Below are 20,722 nucleotides of genomic sequence, written 5' to 3' on the forward strand. Positions count from 1 at the left end.
TAGAATTCAATCAGTAGAGAGAAATACTTTCCTAACTGTTGCCAAGACCATTGGATATACACATGCAAATCAATGAATTTGGACTCTCTACAACATACAAAATTTAACTCAAAATAGGTCAAAGACCTAAATGTAGAAGCTAAAACTATAAAACTCTTAGAAGAGAACAAATAGGTTAATTTTTATGACCTTGGGTTTAGTAATGTATTCCAAAAACGCAAGCAACAAAATTAAAAATAGAAGTTGGACTTCATTAAAATTAAAAATGTTCATATGTCAAAGGATACCATGAAGTGTCCTCCTATAGAATGGGAGAATATTTACAAAATGATATATCTAGTAAGGTTCTAGTATCCAGAATATATAAAGAACTCTGACAACTCAACAATAAAAGATAATGTAATGAAAACAAATGGGAAAAAGATTTCAATAGACACAGATACACAAAGGGACAATGAATACATGGGAAAATAACCAACATCATTAGTCACTGGAAAAATCCATGTCCAAAACACAATGAGCTACTGCTACACATCTACTGGGATGGCACTAACCAAGAAAAAACCCAGAAAATAGTGTTAGAAGGATGTAGAGAAAATGAAAGCTTTACACATTGCCGGTAGGAAAGTGAAAATGATTCAGCTGCTATGGAAAAGTAACATAGAATTAAACATATAATTACCATATGACCCAGAAATTCCACTCATTGGTACGTACCCAAAATAATTGCTCCCCCCCAAAAAATTTGTATACAAATGCTCATAACAGCATTATTCACAGTTGCCAAAAGGTGAAAACAACACAAACGTCAATCAATGGATGTGTAGATAAACAAATGATGATATATTCATAAAATGGAATATTATCCAGCAATAAAAAGGGACTAAAATCTAATACATCCTACAAAATAGATGAATCTAGAAAACATTATGTTAAGTAAAAGAAGTTAGGCACAAAAAGATATGAACTGTATGATTCCGTTTATATGAAATGTCCAGAAAAGGAAATTTGTAGAAATAATTAGCAAATTAGTAGTTTCTAGGGACACTGGAGGAAGAAATGGGGAATGACTGTATAATGAGTACAAGGTTTCCTTTTTGGATGATGAAAATATTCTGGAACTAGATAATGGAAATGGTTGTACAACACTGTGAATGTACTAACAGCAACAGAATTATTCATTTTATAATGGTTGAAATAGTGAATTTTATAGTATATGATATTTTACCACAATTTAAAGGGGAAAAAAAAAAAACCTTGCTAAGTCTGCATGACAAGAATAATCCCAGAAATGGTTTGACAAATGAATTGGCACAGTGCTGAAGTCTAAATCCTGTGACTGTTTTTGAAACTAACCATCACACAATGCACTAGGCTCACACCACATCAGGTAAAAGGGATCCTGGCAGAGACACAAGAATTCTCCCGACCTCAGAGGATAAAGCTGTAAGACTGACACAGCCATCTCAGTGGCAATACGCAAACTTATTGATTGTAAAAACAAGCAAATATACCATCCTGGAAAAGGAGACAGAGCAAGTCAAATCACCTATGGCCATGGATATCACAGAAAAAACTGACCTTGAAAATATTCTCATTATAGAGGCTAGAAAGGTAGGAAGTTGAGAAAAGGTAAGGAGCTGCTACAGGTGACAGCTGGTTAGTGGAAGAGCCAGGAACGAATGTCTTGCCTGTTTGTGTTCCCACCACATGATCTGCATAGTCAAGGTTCTCTATAAATACCTTCCAGAACAGTTGTAATAGGAATGTTTATTTAGCCAGGGATGACCGTATTTCCTCTACAAGTCCTCTCAAATAGGTGTTCAAAGAGAGGCCTGCTATCTTCACTTTCAAAATAGTGCCAATCTGAATGTTCAGAATCTTGCCTTGTGTCACACCCAAGTTAGAGAGCTGATTTATTTAGGACTGCCCCTCTACTTTACCTCCTGTGTTCCAGAAACCAGTCACCAAACCTGTGAATCTCACTTTGGAAGATCTAGCAAAATTTGATGCTCTTCTGTTCTCCTCATGATTCCCCAATTTTTGGCTCGAACTATGCCATATGCCTCCTAATGTCCAGTGCAACCAATGGCTGCATCCAACGTGGACTCAGTTGCCCAGAAGCCTGAGGTAGTTCCAAACCCTATGACACTCTGGCTGTAGATGGGGTAGAATCTGGGTGCATTAGTCTTTTCTTCCTCTGGACTGGTTCCAGATTAATAGTCACTATAAAAATAAGGTGTGAATACATTTTAAAGATCCTAGCTACAACAATGGCCACTGTGGACATCCTTCAAATGTCCAGAGAGTGATTTTGATTTGGTGTTATAAAGCATACTGGATTATCTGGTTTCCATGGCAACCTACAGTTTTGCCCTCAGTGATAATCAAAGACAGCAGTCTCCGATTTCCTTCTAGCTCTAAAAGTGCTCATTTTGTGACTATCTGGGGTTATAGAAAGGCTACTAGAGGGAGAATGGTGCAAAAGTAAAACTACTAAATTTAACTCTTAAATGTCTGATATTAAACTATTAAACTAGAAGCAGGGACAAAGATGGCTGCCTGGGAGGAAGTCTGGTGGAATTCAGGGAAAAGACAGTCTGTTTCCTCCATGGGCAGAGTATGATGTCTCACAGCAATCCTAAATTAAAAGACCTTTAACCTGTGCTCTATCCCAGTCTTCACTAAGGCAGAGCAAGGAGCACATATCATTGAGTGGTCCCTTTTTAAAATGGCTACAAACTATGAATTTCAGGAATTAAATGGTCATATTTCAGGGGAAAAAAATCCCTATCTAGAACTATCCTCTGCTAATGCGTGGCAGGTTCCGGCTGTTTTGTAGCAATAGGAGCAGCTCCTTTTAGGACGGACATTCAGAGTGGAGAGCAGGGGTTCCTGTTTGATCTGATCCAGAAGCCTCTATAGAAACAGAGAGAAAAGGAGGAAAATCTTCTAATGGGCTCTGAAGCCCCAGCGACTGCAAGGTCACAGGCTGTCCTTCTCATAGGAACGAAGTGCATGGCAGATTGTGACCAAAATTCCTGAGCAAGGGAGGTTCAGGGGGCTGTTCCCTCTTCCGTAAAACATGTGTTTTGGTACCGAGAGACTGTGAATGACATCCAACAATCCTTGGTTTAGCGTCCTTTTGTTTACCATTCACCTTAGTTTCTCTTTTGACACAAATGCCTCATAGAACATTTGAGAGAAACCTGTGCATCTATATCGCAAACAAACCAAAAAGACATGGCCACTGGATCTCCCCAGGGGCGCTGGAGCATAACAAACAGATGGGGATATTTTCTCAGCTGGAGGATAAAGCTGGCTGCGCATGGTTTGTCTGGGCCGTCCAGGAGCCCATGAAACGCCAGCTCCCAGTTCTGGACAGAAAGGGTGGCAGAAAGCTAACAAAAATCCACCTTTGCTGCTGACAAACATTAGACTGGGGAGGAGAGCCCACAGTAATTACCCAAACAGGGCTGCTAACGCGGTCTAAGTTCAGCCTCCACCCAGGAAAAGGTGGAGTCTGCAAAGCAAACACACTTCTTGGTAGCAGCCTGAGCTGCAAAGAAGAAAAATGAAGGATAACAGAACCTACCAGGTCCCTGCAGAGGCGCTGTGGGAGCGCGCTGGCCCAGTAAACAGAGACCAGTGGCTGTCACCCATCACCAAGAGCTCACCCAGCTCGGCCTCAGAAGGAAGGGGGTGGTAAGGTGAGGGAAATCCTTCGCGGCCGGGTGGGTTCAGAGAGGAAAAGCTGCGCCGTGCTTGTCATGCCCTAAAACAAATGAATATGCTTGATGGTTAGGAAACTTTATTAAACCTAACCAGCTTAGAAAATAGAAATATCTTAAATATTGGAACTGGGACTGCCAAGCACTGGGTTCTAAAGGCTGTTTAATTGTGTGTGCTGCTTTCCTGGAGATGGGGGTGGGGCAGGAGGGGTGTTGGAACAAGTGGCCCCACACCTGGGGTGCAGCGGGGGCTTGGGGATAGGGTGGATGCCCCCTTCTTTGCACCAGTGTCTCGTGGAAGCCTCAAGCTCTGGCATTCTGTGAAAGACCACAGGGATGTGCTAGGGACAAAGGTCATCAGCCCAGAGTCCCGTGCTCTGTTCCCCTTCCAGCTTCTTCTGGGAGAGAACCTGGCCTTGAACCTCCTCCCAGTTGGCAGGAGGCTCCCTCCTCTAGGCCCGCTTCCTGCCAGCTCTTTTCCTGCCTAGATTTCACCTCCCTCCACATTGTCCTGGATGCTCCTAGGATACCCACCGGCCCTGAGAACTCCTGTCGCTGCACTTCCCTCCCTCCGTCCCCCTTCTTTGGATCAAATATTGAAACCAGACTTCTCCCCCTCAAGTGTGGCTGGCACTTTACCCATAAAAACAAAGAGAACTGGCAGGAAACGGACACCCCTGTTTCAATGGGCATTTGCCAGGCATGGCGCAGTGAGACTCAGTGGTAAGACTCCTGCAGTCCCCTTGTTCTCGGGGGGTGGGGGGTACCCTCTGTGCTTCTCGGCAAGTCCCCCCGCAAGTCCCCCCTTTCTACTTTCCCCTTCATCTCTCTCTGACTCACTCCTTTTCTTGGTCACTCTCATAGTCTATCTTCCTTCCTCTTTCTCTTTCTATCTCTGAGTGTTGGGTTTGGGATTCTTTCTGCCTCCTGGCCGCTACCCCTTTTCCTTCTTCCAGTCTCTTACCCTTTCCCACACATAACTGTGTTCTGGTTGACTGGGTTTGTACAACAGCCTCCTAAAAACCCCCCTGTGGACACAACTTCCATCCTCACTTCTTCCTCCACTTCTGTCGGTGACAGCTTTACACCACTCCCTGTTCAACCTCCCAGGGCCACGCAAGTGAGTCCAAACTCCAGTGAGGCAGAAATTCCCTGCAGCCCGTGGCTCTACTCACCTTCCTCTCAGCCACTCAATTGTGTATTGGTTCAGCAAGCAAATAACTTTAGTTATTATCTATTATAAACAGACGCTGTACCAGGAACTGAAGATAAAATATAGAGTAAGTCCAAATATATTTACAGATAAAGTGCTTGGGATTTGCTTCAAAATAATCCAAGGAGTGTGTGTGTGTGGCGGGGGAGAGATGGGAGCTGGTGAAATGGAAGAGGTATGGAGAAAACAAGATTGACCTGAGTGGGTATTATTCAAGCTGGGTGCCGGGGGTGGAGGTTCATTATTATTCTATTTCAGTATATGTTTGGACATTTTTTCATTGAAGATATGATGGGTAAATAGAACTGACAAGTCTCTGGCTTCCCTGTTCTCAGGGTTCTTCATGTGCTCCATGCACAGCCAGAGGAAACTTCCAGTCCCTCAAGTCCACAATTGAACCTTCAAGCATCTACAAGCTCCTTCCCCATGCTCTCTACCCCATCCCCCTCCTTTTGCTGACCCCCCTCCATCTCCAAGCCCACTTGCCCTAGGAAGTCTTTGCTGACCAGGTGCCCCCATCTTATCATAATACTGTCACAAATTGTGGTGAAATGTCACACATTGTCGTGATTGCCTCTTTCATTGCCTGCCTTTCCCATGAGGCTGAGTGCACTGGGAATGTTTTTTTTTTTTTTTTTTTTTTTTTTATCTTGCTCTCTGTTTTATCCCCAGGGCCTACTACACACTAGCAGCTCAGTATTCACTGAATGAGTAGAAGGAACTAAGTAGTTTCCAGCAGGGTGGCACAAACTTGGCCTCAATGTGTGGTCCGGCGTGGGATGGGGGAGGATAGGGAGGGGCTGTCTTGGCACTGTGCTGCCTACGATGTCAAGGCCTGCTGGCTCGCCTGCCACCACGGGCATTTCTAGCCTGTGACAGCAGCTTTGGGGCAGAGTCCACATAGAGCAGTGTGTAGAAGTTTTCTGGACAGAAAAATTTTGAAGCTCTTTTGGTAAAATACAAATCATTGACCTGGTAATGCTTTTACTGACTCTTCAGTAAATTACAATGTGATGTAATTACAGTTGAACAAGGATTCAAAATGACATTTATTGAAAATGTCTTCTCAATAATAAACCACCTACATACCTCCATCCCTTAACAGAGAGCATGTAAGCACAAGCGGTGTGAAGCTACATGGTTTATTACTTTACAGAAGTGTCAGAGGCGTTTACTTCACCCTGGTATGCTAACATGAATGGTTGCTCACAGATCTGCTTCTCACAGAGGCCTTCCCTGAACGCTTTTCCTCAAGTACCCATCCAGACTTTTGCTTTTCTGTTCAATTGTTTAATAGCATCTGTACAATCATGTATGATTTACTTATTGATGGTCTAAGAATGTTAGCAATCTGTAATCAGGTTCTGTCTGGTATAAACCAATACTGGGCATATGGTAAGTGTTCAATGAATGAATGAATGAGTGAATGAATGAAGGTGGTATTTATTGCTGAAGGTGGTATTTATTACTGAGCTACTGCCTCTGCAATAACAAAAGCAAACTTTTTAACCCAGCATTTTTCCTCTGTATTCATGCAAGACAAAAGCATTCTTTCAGTAAAATGTAAAAGGGTAATAAAATACAATAGTGGCATAAGATGAAAAAGAAAGACCTCTCATCTCAGGAACTCACTGCGTAAACAAAAGCAATGCTGAGTAATAACATCCATAGTTTCAGATAGAAAATGTTGTCAGTAAAATAATCCCCATTCAGCTCTTACCTCAGTGCTATCTAACCAAGGAACAGTCTGCAGTGCAGACAGGAAGAGAAACATCTTACATGCCTTTGCAGCTTCTCCCAGGATAGCGTGTTTAACGGCTACATGTTAGTTTGTTGCATGGATTTTCTTAGTATTGGAGAGTTTAGCTCATCATAATTTTTCATTATGATGAGCTCTGCTCTTGGTAACATGTTTGTATTGATAATCACATCCATGTGCTAAATAACTACTTCTGTGTAATTCCTTATAAGCAAAATTTGAAATTTAAGGCTGCTAATATTATTAAGGCTGTGGATAACTTCCCCAGATGCTCTAAGTTCTTTATCTATGAAACTGAGTAGATTAACTTCACTCTGAACGTTTCCCTATGCCCCTCCCTGTTGGTGGGAACTTGCTCCTCATTTACACACATCCTAACTGCCTCTCCACGCCACAGTTACACATATGTCATAGACAGAATTATCTTCCTTTCTGTTGTCATGGCTCCCTTTCCAGATTCCCTGGCCCAGTGGAAGTTCTGACTTCCAGGGAAGACTGTTTTTCTAGATGTGGTAGACATTGCCCACCCCCTTGCACAGGGTCACCCCTGGCAAATATAGGCACTGACTTTTGCTACTGCCTTCCCTGAGAATAAACACACAACAATTATGGTAGTATTTTGGCTCTTATGGCCTATTTTCGATCATCTCTGCAATTTACATAATAGTGCTTCCTTGATCACATACTCTTAAATGTATATCTCAAATTACAATAATGCTCCTTTAATAAAACATTATCTTTATAATGATCAACTATATGGCATGGGCTCTAAGATGCCTTGTGAAAAAGTAGATGACAACTACTAAAAACCCATTAAAGGACAGCAACTCTAATTATCCTAATCACAAAAAGAATGGTATATAAACTTTTTTTACATTTCTTATTGTGATAAGATATATAGATATAACATAAGCATACCATTTTAACCACTTCAATGTGTACAATTTAGTGGCATATAAGTACATTCACTATATTGTGTGACCATCATCACTATATATTTTCAGGACTCTTTTATCACTCCAAACAAAAACTCTACAACTGCAAGGCAATCATTTCCCATTCCCCTCTTCTAGTCCTGCTAACTGTTACTCCTCTTTCTGTCCCTATGAATTTGTCTATTCTAAATGCATCATATAAATGGGATCATATGATACCTAGTTTTTTGTGTGTCTGATTTATTTCACTTAGCTTAATGTTTTCAATGTTCATTCATGTTGTAGTGCGTATCAGGATTTCATTCATTTTTATTGCTGAATAATATTCCAGTGTGTTTATCCAGTCATCTGTTGATGGACACTTAGATTGTTTTCACCTTTTGGCTATTGTGAATAATACTGCTATTATAAAATTACTGCAACTCTAATTACCCTAATTATAAAAGAATGGTGTTTAATGTGTTCTTATGATTCATCTCTGCTCCAAACATTTCCAATTTCTTACACGCACATATGGGTATCACTATTCACATTCTTTTTGAATAATCAGAGATTTAAACAGTATACCAAACTAACTGATTTTATTTTAACCTCAGTTTAAGAAGAATATGAGGGCCTCCCCGGTGGCGCAGCAGTTGAGCGCTGGGTTGCGAGGCTGCCCGCGGCCTCTGCGGCGCCGGTTCGATCCCCGGCTGCTCCCCGGCCACTGGAGGAGGGTCCCACATGGCGTGCAGACCTCTCCTGCCGCCCGCTGCTCCCCTCAGCAGTGTACTTCGGTCCTTCTGCCTGCTCTGCTCCCTGCTCTGGCTCTGGTGAATTCTCTCACCCTCCTGCGCTTCTGACTGTACCCAGTGCATGTATAAACAAGCAAACAAACAAACAAATAAATAAATAAAAACATGCCTCTATTTAAAAAAAAAAAAAAAAGAAGATGAGAAAGTTTGAAAAATACAGACGACTCAAAATAGGTAAAGAGAGGAAGATTTAGAGAAAACTAAGGAATGGCATTATTAACTGAGACCAAGAGTAACATACACAAAAATGTTTACTATGTCAGAACTTCTTGAAAACTAGGTAGGTTACTATTTCTGAGCTTCCTAGTGACCAAGGAGAGAAAGAATCAGTAATAAGAGTCATATGGTTTATAAACAAGCAAGCAAACAAACAGAAAACTACCAGTTGTTCAAGAAAAAGCAGCCCTGGTATTTCTAGTATTGAATTAAAAAATAATTGGGAATACCATTTGACATAACATATCTTTACTTACTTCCTTATAATAAACACAAATTGAGTTTCAGAAGGCTGTTTCTTATAGTGCTACTCGAAGAAAATTAAATGCGTAACATAACGTAGGATTCAGAAAAAAATAATTATAAGAGAAGGGGATAAATGTGTCCAAATATTCAGTTCTCTGCCTCAGGGATGAAATTTGGGTCTTAATAGGAATAAATGGACTGCATATGCTCAAGGAATTATTTATCAATTATGATTTCCAAGAACTTATTTTTGAAATAAGAGTTACATAGCAGTGAATTTTAAGTTGTATTTTCTGAGAAGAACCGCGAAGCCTTCTGCCCATATTACGGATAAGGGAAACTGATGTACTGAACCATCTTCTAAGCAGAAAATAGGCCCAATATTCCTCTATTAAAATGAGAAGACCTAGACAACATCAAATGTTGGTGAGAATATGGATTAGCCAGAATTCCAACACATTATTGCTGGGGATATAAAATGTGAATACTTTGGGGAAAAAAATCTGATGACCCAGAAATGTTACTCCTGTGTGTGAAAGAATTAAAATGTGTTCACAAAAGGATCTGCACAAGAAAGTTCACAGCAGTACACAGATTTTTTCCAGTGTATCAAGTTAATTAAAAACTGGAAAAAGCCTGGGTGTCCATCAATGAGAGAATGGATATACAAATTATAGTTTCCCTTAGTAACGGAATTTTATCCAGCAATTGAAAGATCAACTTATACCGCAATAAGATGGCTATCTCTCAAAAGCATCATGCTGATAAAAGTTTGGTAGAAGACAGGAACAACGTAAAAACTTAAAAGCATGTTGGAATCAAGTCAGAAAGAGAATGCTTGTACAGTTTCATGGCGCAGGACACGTTGCCTCAGTCTTGTCATGTGGTAAATGAGAATAACAAGCTCTGGTTGTGAGAATTAAATTAGCATGGAGGTGACTTTATTTTGTAATTTTAAAATTTACATATAGATTATCTGTATCTTTTTGCAACTTCTTTCCATTTAGTCCAATTTGAAAGTACTTGGTAAAGAACAGCATGGAACAAATACATTATCGCTAATTAAAACAAAACAAGATACTGGTTGGCAAGAAGGAAGAAAAGAGAAATATAGTTTGAAGAGAACAACATGTAATAAAATTATGTTTTGTGGCCAAAAACATTATACAGAGTAAACTAAGCCTTAAAAGACAGCAAGTATAGACTGTGGTTTCATTTATGTGAAATTCTAGAACATTTTCTTCATCCATCTATGATGAATAAAATCAGGACAAGAGTTTCCTCTAGAAGGGTGGGAGTATGGCTTGACAAGGACAGGGGAGGGAAAATGGGGTGATGTTAACAGTTTATATTTTATAGGCATTTAAAGGGAACCAAAACTCACCCACTGGTACTTTTGAGATGTCTGTGTACCTCTTTGTGCAAACTTTAGCTCAAAAGGAAAAAAAAAAAAAAACACTATAAATAAATTTGAAGTCTATTAGTGAAGTACATTTGGGACAAAGTATACTGATGCCTACAACTTAATTTAAAATTCTCTTAAAAATAAGAACAGACAGAGGGGTAGGTATATGTTTTGTATGTGACAATGCAGGTGGAGTTAAATGGTAATGGTAAGATCCTCATGGGGGTACACTGTGAAAGTCTAGTGTGCTTGAACGTTTCTGTATTAAAAAGAAATCCAAAATAAAATAGAGACCATAACCAAGATCATGCCCAAAGTGACAACCATTCTATTTCTGCATAGAAATGGGCCAAAGTAAAAAGTAATTCATAAGAAAAATTATTTTTAAAAGCATCTGAAAAGTTTGCTTTGGCAGCACATCTACTAAAAGACTCTTTAAACAGATCTAGATATTCTTAGGGTTTTTATTATTAACCTATGATGGGTCATAGGTTATTAACAGTGTCTGTTAATCATTTAGAAAAATTCAAATGAGATAAATCAAGAAATATAAACACCCCTGACATGTCCAATCTAGGAAGTATCACTGCAGTTTTAAGTAAAATCCACCAGGTGGCAGAGGAAAGGAATCACAGAAAATGCGTACATTTTCTAATTTAAATGAATAATGGAAAATATCTTCTTATTTCATAAACGATTTGCCTGCTGAGATGACAATTTCAAAACAGCCGTAGGAATAAATGATATAGGAGAAAGAGAAAAGATTCCCCACATTCTAATTACAGAGGCTAAATATTACTTCTTATTTCTGCTTATAAAAAAATTTGCAGACTTGTACCATGAAATTCACCATACAGGCCAAAGACCTTAATGTGTGATATAAATCCGAGCTAAAATTTTTGCCCAAGGATACTTGCTTATCTATAAAATGGTGATTATTCTGATTTGCTATGCTCAGTAGCACAATTCCTCCCTCTTTCAGTGATTACTTTTTGTTTATGTGAGAGAGACCAAGCAGTTCTCCCTTCTCATGGCTCACACAAGGAATCAAAAGCATACCTGTCAGCCTCCTGTGTCCACCGGCACCCACAAGACAGAGTTTCTAATTTCTTCCCCCCACCCCAACAGATCCTTAAGTATTCCTCCTCTTACTTTGAGCAAACACTTTGCCTGCTGCGATGACAATTTCAAAATAGCAGTAGGAATAAATGATGTAAGAGAAAAAGAAAAGATCCTCTACATTCTAATTACAGAGGCTAAAAAACAGACTAGACATATTTGAGTTATTCACAGTAATCAACGTGTGTTTTATACATAAGATCAAGCTCGTGATTATTCTACTTGAGCAGGTCTTGATTTGTCTCCTATAACTTTCCAGAGGGATTCCTCATTAATCTGCACTGAATTAAGGCAACCGCTCTACCTTTTCCTTTCTATTATGTGCTTTGGGATGGCAATCTAGCATTAATTTTTCTTTTAATTTCAAAGGTTGTGTAACTTTTTTTTATTCAGAAGGAGAAAAAGGGTGAATAAAAAGTCAAAAATCAAGTTTGTGGAGCCAGAATTCCTTTGAACAAATAGACTGGTCATATTTTTAGATGTTGGGAAATGACTGTCCATGTAGTAACTGTGCAGGTACATACTTTTCCTAGGGTTCTGGGGAACTTCGGGGTATAAGGGGGGCCATGGCATGGCAACTGGAGAATCCAGCTCTAAGATGCAAAGCAGCAGCCTCAGAAACTCACTGCACTAATAATACCAACACTCTGCTTTTAATGTTAAACTCCCAAAGCCTGTTTCATGTTTTCTAGAAAAGTTCACTGCTTGGCATTTTTTTTTCTCCTGACAGCTATGATCCCATGGGAACAGAACATGAAAACCCTCTCACAATTTCAGAGCTTCACCTTAGTCTCTGTTGGACTTGTCTAGCAAGTCGACTCATCCCTTTCTTAACTAGGCAGCAACCAGATATATTGGTGTTATTTAGGATCACACCCTACTTTAAACACTCATTCAGTTGCATTTCCAATATTTTAGAGCTGCTACCTTCGTTCACATCTCGATACAAGTTTATGACCTGAAGTTTTAACACTGCCACTCCTTGATCACAAATCAGGCTAAGCACTTATGCCATGGAAAAAGGAAAGCTGTGCCAGCTGGAAAATACACTCTAATGACTACTATAACAACAAAAAAGCGGAAGATTGTTTGTCTGGCAATTTGAGAACTTGGGGTCATCACATTATGCAAGTGTTATTAATTAAAGCATTTTATTAAGTGCCAAGAAAACCACGGATTAGGATATGTATGTTTCCTCAAAAGCTTTTGACTCAAAAATAGGAAAAATTCTCTATTTCTTTCAATTTGTTTCTCTTCCATATTCAATTTTGCCAAACTGAAAATGTTCTTTTTTAAAAAGTTATAATTAGGCTTTAGTCAACATGCTGTTTTAACCTGTATACTGTCTTTTCCTCCAGTAAACTGGGTTATTTTATAAGCCATTCAAATACTTGCAGACAGACATATTTGCCTGATAGTCTATTAAAAAAAAAAAAAAACCACAGTTGTTTCCATTATGTGCCACAGAGATATTATTATGCCTGGAGAAAAATGTAGAAACAGAGGCACAATGAAATAGCACGATTTGCGCAGTTGATGCAAAGAATTCACCTTTCCAGAATTGAGTGCTTGATAAGGATAGCTGACTGGACTCTCGGGCTAACAGGACAAGGCCTTGCACCCCTGGCCAGATAATAATGCTCTATTATGGTCACAGATCCTAGTGAGCCAGACAGCTGACACTGTAAGCGATAGGTCACAAGGTAGATCAGGCAAAAGAAAGATCTGTGTTCATCCTTCCTTCCCCACTGACCGAAAGACAGCTGAAGGCTCATAACCTGCAGGCCAAGGCTGATTGGTGGTGAAATTAAATACTGTGGTTGACCTGTATGTAGACACACACACACCCCCCCTTGGAAATTTTAACCACGCCAGGTATGCTGAAAACTATGTTAGATGAACCCACGCATCATTTTGCATTTGTCCCAAATGACACATCATTTGTTTATTAAAGACATCCTTCTCTTATTTGTACTTTAAATTCCTAGTCACTAAAGATAGTTCTCCTTAAGGTTAACCAATTCATATTCTTTGTTGATTTTCTAAAATTACGTGGAAAAAAGTGAAAATGTCAGTTAAATAAAACTGACACTTGGATGTTAGTTTTATTTGGAAATAAGTTCTAATTTGGAAATGGTTGTTTTTGGAAATAAGGTATGAAAAAAAAATTTCTCATACATCACACTTAGTAAAGTTATAATCATAGTTTAAGAAACGAACCTGTTACAAAAAACAACTCCAATCCCTCATTTTTCAGATTAGGAAATAAGAGCCAGAAGTTGATAAGAGATTTTCCTGAAAAAAAATTTTTTTTAAAAAGGAGATTTTCCTGTGAAACTCTGAAGGGCAGCCCAATGTGGTCATGACAACAGAAAGAACCTCAGGCCCTAACTATCCATTATAAGTCTGAAGCTCCATATCAGTAGATTGCAGAGAGATAGAAGAGGAATTCCCCATACTGCAAATCATTCCCTAGGCAGTGTGGTGTGAGGGGAAGGAGAATGAGAGAGATTTGGGTTTTCAATGTTGGCTTTTTTACTTACTCGCTCTCCACCCCCCAGCTGTATGATAGAGAATATTAATCTCTTCAAGTCTCAGTTTCTTCATCAATAAACTGGGGATAAGCAGACCTATTACAAATGTCACATGTGATGGTGAGATACACCTGGCAGGTGCCCTGTAACTGTAGCTATTCTTATTATTACCAGGAGACTTTGAGCAGTAATGAATTCAATTTTATATGGGAAGATAATTCTAGGGACTTAGCTCCAGAGGGCATGTTCTATCACTAAATGTTCCAGAAGAAACAGGTAAGAACTGCGGTGATTGCCATTCCCCATCCCAACCCCCAGATGCATTTGTCATCTTATATTTTAAAAGTAATTCCTTTTGAGAATTTGGCCTCATCTATGAGTTTGACATGTGGTCACGAATCATTGCAAAGCTACATGGCCCACATGGAGACTGAGTTTGAAGTCTAGGTTATCATTTGTGAAGTGTCCTGAACAAGGGGAGCAACCACCTTCAGCTATGGGGAGCATGGAGAACAAGGATTTTCCCCAATTTACATAGACAATAAAAGGTGAATGTAAGTCCCTGTCTCATTCATACCCATGGAATTTTAATTTATGGAGGTGACTGAGTGATGCTATGGAGAAGTCAATGCCAATGAAAGAATTTGTTACTTACATATCCAAAGAGGAGATGGCACACCATACCACACTGGGGCATGTGAGGAGCACTAACTTTTGGTCAGGAAGATGAAGCCAGGGCAACTGGAAAGTCTAGGTCAGGCTCTTTGTTCAGGAAAGGTAAGGCAAGGGAGATAAAACATTCTAGGATTAGTCAGTTTGACTAATTCCTGCATGCTTAGGGCTACAGGGTTTCTCTCGAGTTACCTGGTACCTAGACCAGGAATGATTTAGGGCAAGGGAAATACTGGCTTGGTGTGTAAGAGTTAAAAATAAAGAGGATGGCTAGGTGTGGTTTGCAACAGAAAGGTCTATTTCCAGGCAAACTTTAGAAACCAGCTAGCTAGGCGGTATAGTCTCTCTCTGTGGCTGGAAGGCCCTCAATATATTAGAACATCATAAAATCCAGAAACTAAGAAGACATGTACTATGCATTTCCCCTGAGTTTATGCTATTTTCTATAAATCCCTCAATTACTTAGTACTCTCACATGGTATATATAGAAATTCATTTTCATTTCATATGCAAATAGTAAGCAGTCTTGGTTTCTAATTTTCAAACAGTTAGAGATTTGGGCGATTTTATTTTGCCTTTTATAAGTACAGTTCTTTTAAAAGACGTTGAAGTTTACATTGCGTCACCAAGTCCCAGAGGTTCAAAGACTAAAAGGGGTGTTGAAAGTCACTCAAGCCAATTCTTTCATTTTAAATCTGGGGAACCAGTCATTAGGAAGTCTTCTGATTCCCAATAGCTTAACCAGTATTAAAATCAAACACAGAATATAATTAAGCATATAATTAAAAACATTAATAACCACACTTAGTCAAAAAGTGGTTACATTTCAGAGTGTAACTAAACTTTTTTTTTCTTTTCTCTTGTCTCTCCTCCAATGTAACTGCTCAAAGTGGAAACACTAGAAAAAAGTCTCTGCAGATCAAATCATCAGAAGTTAGGAAAAACTACAGGAGCCACTGTCAAGCCAGATTTCTGTTCACAGGATCATCCTGCCATCACCAGCTCAGCCAGCAAACTTTAGACAAAATCAAGACCAATGACTAGATAAGATAGCTCTACTGGGGAAATCAAGGCAAAAATCAATAAAGATGGGTATTAAGTTCTATCTGGAGAAGAATGAATCACTCCATTCTTGAATTTCCATTGTGTTTGGCTGTTTCCTCTTAAGGGTAATAATAGAAATACAGCATGGACATTAGCATTACATTTGGATTTGGATACTATCTTCTGCCTAGCTGATTCAGCTGCATAAGAGGCTAATGATAAGGACAGCAGACAGAAAACTAGAAAACCAGAATAAGCATGTCCTTACCTGGAATGAGAAGTAGAGGTTCTAATTGCAGGGAGTTGCCATGGGTGTTAACAATACCTGGACTTATTCATTCATCTTCCTGAAGCACAGAGCTCTAAATGTATGTGCTCCTGGAAGTAAACATGATTAAAAAATTACTAGAAATAAAAATGATTTCATTCATTTAGTTTTTGTTTCATCACAGTTATAATACATGCACATACTTTAAAAATGTAGTCCTAAAAAACTAATTATGCAAAACAGCAGTTTCATACTTACCAAATTCTCTTTTCAGTCACAGATATTACAATTCTTTAAGTCAATTCTTTGGGTATATACATATACATCCTTAAATAACATTCTTATACAACTACATCTTGAAAGCTAAACACTTTAGGCATTATCTCTGGACTTTGCAGTGTGATAGGTGAGAATTTAGCTCTACCCATTCTCTCCACTTGGCCACATCACATATACAGACATTGCATTCCCCCATGTAATTGTGATTAAATCCATATTTGCATTACTACTATGTAAATGCTATTCACTGCAGAGTAATTCACAACACTTAAATAACCTTTCTTGCACAATTTTTAATCTCCCCAAAGTTGATAATCATTTTACTCTTTGCTTTTTTTTCAATGTTTTTAATTATGAATTCAACCCAAGTTGTGATACCTCTCTATGAATTTCCACTCTGACATAGTCTACTGATTTCAATAACTTGAAATTTCTCCCTCAACAAACTATTCAGACTGATCCTTCGACTTCTATAAGCTGCCATTTGGGAATCTTCATTCTCTTCTTATTTCCTTCATCTCTCCTTTGGCTGAAATTTCCTATTTCCTGAATCTCGCAGTCCCTGATTTGCTACTCCCTTACTTTGGTAGAGTACATCCACCAATGGACTTGGTGAGGAAAGGTAAACATAAGAGGTAAACAGTTTGTTATCTCGTATGTCTGAAGTTGTCTTTATTCTACTCTTAATTGATAACTTGGCTATGCAGAGAACTCTAGGCTGGAAATCCCCATGAACTTTGAAGGCATTTCTCTATGTACCACATGGTCTCTTTAAGGTATTTCACGGATGGTTCTGTTGAAGTTTTCTTCTCCCAGCAGATTCTGTTTCCTCAGTTGTCTTTTCTCATTTACTAGTTTGGGGGGTCTCTGTGTTTCATATACAAGGACTTTCTAAATGTCTACCTAGCCTTGGCTGTCTGCTCCAATGTAAGACCAGGGCACAAAACATTTGATCAGAAGATTTGTGCATGTGAGAGGAATTCATTGCTGTGCCATTATATTAGGGAACCTCTTGACCCTGATATCAGCATATTTAGATATTTCTCTTGGGTTTTTCCTTTCCCCCAAGAAAAACTCTTCCAGTCTTCTGACTGGAGGCTTAAGATTGCCACTCTAATTCTGAGCTGAGAGGGGGAAGAAGGGGAAAGGTCCCTCAATGTTCAGTTCACATTTTCACTTCTTCCTCCTGTTTGCAGCAGGGAATCCCTAGCCCTACCTGTGTTCAGTGTCCTCCCCATCCAGAAAGCCTCTCCTCTTCTAAGTCATTTATCACTTGTCCACTTACTCTTCCTAATTCTGCTAGGTAGTCTTGTGTTTTGTTTTTGTGCATTTGATTCTTTATAACCTTCTTTATTGTTGTTTTTAGTAAGATTTCAAGGGATAGAAGTAAATGTATGCATTCAAGCCCATCTTTAACTGGAAGGCAGGAGTACTCATTTCCAAACACTGGCTTCACTAAGTCATTGATACTGGTAATTCGCTCATGACCTACAACTTCCAACTTCATCCATTTATGGATACTTATTGACTGCCTACTCTATGCCAAGCACTGTACCTGATGTTGGTTAGCAAGACATTTAGGACCTCAGAAAACACACAGTCTATGGGATTGTAGCTAGACAAACAGGCAAGTGGTCCAGCAAGGGGAAGTACAGCTTGCTCTATGACACTTGGGAGGGCCCCTAACCTACTTTGGTGGGATCATCCAGGCACCTAGATATTCAACAAGTATTTCTTGGATGTCTATCATGCCAGCTACTATGCTAATGCTGGCTACCTAGGAGTGAAAAGAATAGATACAGCACCTACACTGTAAAACCATGGCCCAACTTCTGGAATCTGGCTGCAAGAGGTCAAATCTTAGCTTTTCACTTACTATCTATATATTCTTGGGTAACTTACCTAGTAGTCATTTTGTACCTTTGTTACCTAAAAGTACTTGAGAAGATTAAATGAGTCAAAATATGTAAAACATATGTTAACAGTGCCTGTAGAAGTCAGCATTATGTATTACTAATTGTTAATATTTTAAGTATCAAATAAAAAGATATTTATATGTATTCTACAAATGCATATACACAGAAACATTTACATGTGTATTACATACACATTTATGTACGTCTGTGTGTATATGATGGATACATTTACAATAGATTGTGTTACAATAAAGCATTAAGTACTAAGGGTGAAAAGTATAGAGCATTACAAGAGCAATAAACCAGAGGAATCCTTATTTAGTAGGGGCCTCTTGTTTCCTAATGAACCCCTGAGTCAAGCACATTGCTACCTTTAAATATTAACCTACATGCCATAGATGAACTGGGGGAAATGATTAAGAATAATCTAAGCTTATCTGAGAAACAATATACTGATTAACCACCAGCTCTTTCACCCCTGAAAAATCCTACATGAATACAAATAAACAAGCCTTTCAAGTCGTTAGAAAGCACTTTAATCTGTTTGAAATTTGGATAGAAATTTTGGATAGCAAAGAGGCACATGCTCATTGCATAGTAAGCTAGAGTGTCTAAAGGCAGAAGAAGAAAAACAGTCAGAAGTACTGTAGCATTCACAATTAAAACCAAAAATGAGAATAAAGCTCCTTCTAAGGAGTTCATATCCCAGTTGCTGTCACATTTCTATAACATAAGTGGGACACCAGCTGGTAGTAATGCTAATTCATCCATCTTTCATTTACTGTTTGTCACTTCACAGATGTTGAATCTTATCCATTCCTTTTTTTCCTTCGTATTTCAAATGCCCTAAGCATCATATAAGCTACCATTATGCCATTTCTCCAGGTAATGGTGCTCAATCAGGGGAGAACTTGACCACCAGAGGATAATTGGCAAAGTCTAGAGACATTTTTACTTCTCACAACTGGAGATGAGGTGCTACTGGCCTCAGAGGATGGGGATGTTGTAGAGGACAGGGATGTTACTGAACATTCTGCTCTCCTCATGACAGTCCCCCATAACAAAGAATTATCCAGTTTAAAATGTAAATAGAGTCAAGGTTGACAAATTGTACCAAAGAAGGTACGTTTACATGCACATGAATTTTCTGGGGACAAACTCCATAGCTTTTACCAAATTCTCAAAGGCACTATATAACTGAAAAATATAAGAAACACTAACTTTAAGTGATATTTCATCTAGAGCTTGGTAACAAGCCTATTACTCCTACTTCACAACAGAAATCACCTCTCTATTTAAGAAGTCTCATTTTCTGCCAGGCAGATTTTGCTGTCCCTATTCACTATCCACTTTCTTCCAACGAGAGGCAAACACAAATCTTTGGCATTTCTGTCTCTGGGTCCTCTAAGTAACGTATCCCCCTCCAGCTAGCTAACACAATTATTATGGTTATAGTGACTATTAACAATTAAGTCATAGCTTCATGATATGTCAATAAAAGTCCTGTTTTCTTCAGACACAGCAACTCATTTGATCAAAAACCATTTAGTCAGTGCCTATGTTTAATATAGTGATAGGTACTGAATGATGAAAACAAGCCTACAATCGAGTACTCAAGAAAAAGTAATAAAAATTTAAAATACAATACAGGAGAAGGGTGTGAAAAGTGAAGGTAAGAGGAGCTAAATCGATGATGAAAGGGGAGGACTGAACCAGATCACCTCATGCCACCGAGATACAATAAACAGCTAACTCGACCCTGGCTGTTCTGGGGAATTCTGTGATAGTTACAGCCCAGTACAGGTAACTTGAACTTCATATTCAACTAATATGTCCTGGGGATGACAGGCAAATTTGAGAGTGGAAGCTTTGGAAAAGGTGAGGAAGTCAAATGCAAAAGCCTCCATTTTCACTTGTTACTAATTGATTCAATCAGAAATCAATATGGGATGAGGAATTGGTGAGGGGGAGGCAGAATTAAAAAAAAAAAAAAAGGCTAAAAAGCCGCTTCCAGACAACCAGTAGACATAATCGTTACAATCGCCCTGTCCTTTGATCACATAGTGGAAGCTGGCTGCCTTTGCCGGTAAATCAAGAGATGAAAAACTCGACCATCCCCCTAACATTAACTCAACACTTTGCTAGTAGTCAGCCTAAACCGGCCAGGGCGGCTCGGCCAGCAATTTTCAGTGACAGCCTGGCTCGATTCTGGAACTCACTACAAGCCCCAGAGTGGCACCCGGGCTTCCGCCGGAGTGAGGTGCCGGGCGGCTGGTGAGAGAACAAAGGCTGCACGTCCCAGTTCAGAGGCGCCCGGCCCGCCGGCCTCACGGGGCCGGGGCCGGCGGTGGGGCCGGGTGGCGGGCTCGGGATCCGTACCCTCGCCGGCGCCGCGCGGGCCCTCCGCTCCAGGCCCCGCTCCCGCCCGGGGCACCCGCGGGCGCCGCCGCGACCGGAGGCACGTGGGGAGCGCCACGAGGGGGCCAGGGTCTGGCCGCCACCCGAGCGAGCGAGCTACCGCGTGGCTTGGGAAACACGCTGCGGGGCTGTCACCTCCTGACCGCGACCGAGCGGCTCCCGGTGGCGGGGGA

General features: G+C 39.8%; 2 long non-coding RNA genes across 2 annotated transcripts; one reads left to right on the forward strand and one right to left on the reverse strand.

Annotated features, from left to right (window-relative positions):
• Positions 1-1,776: 1,776 nt before the first annotated feature.
• On the reverse strand, positions 1,777-20,101 carry LOC129145282 (uncharacterized). The gene is made up of 5 exons (XR_008550589.1): positions 15,937-20,101; positions 14,608-14,714; positions 10,279-10,326; positions 3,596-3,775; positions 1,777-2,919 (listed from the first exon to the last, which is right to left on the reverse strand). It is a non-coding gene; the product is annotated as an uncharacterized LOC129145282 (long non-coding RNA).
• LOC119238979 (uncharacterized) lies at positions 3,559-15,830 on the forward strand. The gene is made up of 3 exons (XR_005123721.1): positions 3,559-3,710; positions 4,979-5,011; positions 15,515-15,830. It is a non-coding gene; the product is annotated as an uncharacterized LOC119238979 (long non-coding RNA).
• Positions 20,102-20,722: the final 621 nt, after the last annotated feature.

The sequence above is a fragment of the Talpa occidentalis genome, unplaced genomic scaffold (assembly GCF_014898055.3).
Source record: "Talpa occidentalis isolate TD23 unplaced genomic scaffold, MPIMG_talOcc4v2.1, whole genome shotgun sequence".
In the NCBI taxonomy this organism is placed as follows: domain Eukaryota; kingdom Metazoa; phylum Chordata; class Mammalia; order Eulipotyphla; family Talpidae; genus Talpa; species Talpa occidentalis.